We start from the raw sequence: 3,437 nt of genomic DNA, 5'->3' as shown, positions 1-3,437 counted from the left end.
CACACCCAATTACTATAATTGGACTTCTCATGGTGAACCGTTCATTTCTGATGAGAATTATGAGCAAAATATTCAGTACTCAGCCATGGGGCATCAGAGTTACTATGATTAATTTAATCCATATCAGAGGATGGTAACTGATGCAGCGGCCCAAAATTTCTTTACTGAACAACCTTCTAGATATCATAGTGGTCCAAGTTATAGTTTTCCTCCAATGGTTGAACAAATGTTTACTCCTTATGCATCACCGTTGAAGGAGACACAAGTACCAAGAGTTGGTGAAAATTTGAATAATGAATCATATTCTCAAATTTCAAGAATTATTGAGTGCTGCAAATGAACCATTGTGGGCTGGTTGTGACAATCACACTAAACTATCTCTTATAACAAGATTATTGAATGCCAAAGCAGAACATAATGTGTCTAAAGATATTTTAATGATTTTGTTCAAGTTATTGGAGAGACATTATCACGTAATCATATAATGCCCAATAATTATTACAATATGAAAAAACTCGTCAAAGACTTTAGGTCTTCGAGTAGAAAGAATTGATGTTTACAGAGATGGTTGTATGTTATATTGGGTTAATGATGAAAATGCAGAAGTTTGTAAATTCTGTAATCAAGTTAGATACAACACTACCAGAAGGAATCAACAGCAACGTAAAACATATACTTAGTTGTTTTATTTGCCTTTAACTCCTAGGCTACAAAGACTTTATACATTAAAAGTCACTGCTCAACACATGACTTGGCATGCAACTCATCAAACAGAAGAGGAACTAATGTGTCATCCATCAGATGGACAACAGTGGAAAATTTTTGATAGAACATATCCTGAATTTGCAAAGGAAATTCGAAATATTTGGTTAGGTCTTTGTGTTGATGGATTTGCTAAATCAGAAGAAATTATTTTTGTTTGCCATTTGTAACTTCGTATAATCTTCTAACTAGAATAGAAAACATCACATATATTTTTAACATTGGTTGTGCTTGGTTGATGTTTATATACAACCATTGATTGCAGAGCTGAAACAACTATGAGATGAAGATTTTTCTACCTATGATATGCATATTAATCAAATGTTTTGTATTGTTGGTGTAGTTTGCACTAACGGTTAAACCCAAGTTTTGATGAATGACAAATAGGTTAAAGTTAGATTTGTTGTGGGTTTAACCTTCTTACTAAGTGTGCAAGGTTGAAAGACTTAGAATCAGACACCAGGCTAAAGTCCAGGATGGTTGAGTCCTGGTAGGAAGTCCAATTGGGTCTGCGAGGCCTGATAATTGGCTGAAGACCAAGTTGATGGAGACTTGACAAGAAAACTAGGGTGGTTGAGCCTTGGCAAAAGACCTGGTGAGTTAGAGAAGTCTAGTAAAACTGTGCTAAGATAAGTAAGGTAAGTCACTGAAGGAATGAACTAGTGAGGATGAGTTCCATTTTAAAACTTTAGGCGCGGTCCAACTTAAACTCATTTGGGTGATCTAAGTTGAGGTCTGGTTAAATCATGGTCTTGATTGACAGAATCTAATTAACTTTGAATATTCCATATTTTAGGATATTTTATTATTATACTAACTATATTTTATAGGATTTATTTAGTATATGGACTAAGTTAATTTTGCAAGTGAACTCTGCAAAATTACTCCTCATTATTCTTCATTTTGCTAATATGAAATTTTATTATATGATAATGTCACGCCCCGAGGAGGCCGTCCGAAAAATTTCGGCAGCATCTCCCCTGTAACTGTGACAAATTCCCTGAATACATGCATAATATACTCAGCCACAGGCGGCTGGAATAGGACTACTCGTCCAATCAATACACACAACCATAGATAATTATAAATAAGGCCCACACGGCCACACGACAGCTAACACATGCACACTAAACAAAATAATGCGACAAAAGCAACACATACTAAGCGGAAAACATCGAAATCCGAATCAACATCCGATAACAAGTATAAATTCAACACGCTACAGTCATAACAAATCCAAACTATGACGACATGTCCACGAATAGTAAATATACTAGAAACAACGACAGACCAAATGCAACTAGCAGGAAAACCCTCCAAGATGAGACAGCAGCAGTCGACCGAACTCCAAGCTCCAAGTACCTATCTGTTACCTGGGGAGAAAACAAGGTAAAACCCCAGGGTCTGGGTAGTGAGCATTAGATGCTCAGTGGGTACAGGAAATGTGCATGTAAGAAATCATAAGGAACAACAAGGATATACAGGTCTAAGTAAACATGTATAGGAGAAACAAGATAACAGTTACATGGTAGCAGGTATCAACAGAGTATCAAGAGTATCAACTAATCAACAGGGTATATCAACGGGGACGATATGGAAAGATCAACTGTGCAACAGATATAGAATCAGGTACATGTAAGCATGTATGTAATGTCATACAAGTGCAACAATCATGGCAAATAAATGCAACAATCAACATGCATATGAATAAAGTAAACTATATAATAACCTACCAACGAATGCATGTAATATGCATCAACCATCGCAATCAAAAATAACAAGTCAAGTCACTGTCTGCAATCGTCGTCCCCAGCCATTCCTCTCGGAAATGAACATGAGGTGCACAACAGGACATACTGCGCAAACTCCAGCAACTGACCACTAAAAATAAGTGGGGAGTGGCAGTGTAGCAGGAGGGCAATGTAGCCAGTCCTGGTCGCACCCAACTGTAGTGCAACCCCTTACCCATGTGACACCACAACACGGCATCGAGTAAGTGCCAACAACATTCAACATCTACAACTACTATGGATGCATGATGATCATCCCAACATGTAATAGCTACTTTAATTAGCATGCTCAACAGGAATCAGCAGGGATCAACATAGGTCAATGATATCATGGTTAAGATTATTCTAGCCAGGAATAGATCAGATGGAGAGTCATACAACAGGTAACAAGCAACGAATCAGATGAATACCAACTGGATAAATTCTACTGAAACAAAGGTATCAGCATGATATCAAATGGACCATATAAGATCAAACAACAGGTATCAACAGTGATAATCAAGGGTATCAACTAAATACTATCTATAAAGCATGGATATCAACAGAATAGATAGAAAGCAACAATACATGCACAGAAAAGGAATTCCTGTATTGACCAAGTACAGGGGTACCCACCTGATCAGATGATCGTAGACAACTAGAACCCCCAGAAATACAGGACCGCAAATAAGTCAAGGTCCTGCAAAAGGATAAACAATATCCTTAATTACAACATTAAACTAATAGAATCATACCAAATTAACCAACCAACCTAACGTAAGTTAATCATCCCAATTAACTACCCAACCTTACCATCCCATGGTTTATAACAGAATTCAACAAATCAACTCATTAATTAATCAACCAACTTTAAATCTTAACCTAACAACTCATCAACAGTAAAAG

At 36.8% G+C, this 3,437-nt stretch overlaps 1 long non-coding RNA gene across 1 annotated transcript; it reads right to left on the bottom strand.

The window, feature by feature from the left end:
- Window positions 1–1,938: 1,938 nt before the first annotated feature.
- LOC141817480 (uncharacterized) lies at window positions 1,939–3,236 on the bottom strand. The gene is made up of 2 exons (XR_012600833.1): window positions 3,168–3,236; window positions 1,939–2,135 (listed from the first exon to the last, which is right to left on the bottom strand). It is a non-coding gene; the product is annotated as an uncharacterized LOC141817480 (long non-coding RNA).
- Window positions 3,237–3,437: the final 201 nt, after the last annotated feature.

Source organism: Curcuma longa, unplaced genomic scaffold (genome assembly GCF_044706935.1).
Source record: "Curcuma longa cultivar G26 ecotype Majalengka, Jawa Barat unplaced genomic scaffold, ITB_CL_G26_1.1 contig_20681, whole genome shotgun sequence".
Classification (NCBI taxonomy): Eukaryota; Viridiplantae; Streptophyta; class Magnoliopsida; order Zingiberales; family Zingiberaceae; genus Curcuma; species Curcuma longa.
The sequence above is the reverse complement of the archived record's forward strand: the minus strand, read 5'-3'. Positions and strand labels throughout refer to the sequence as shown.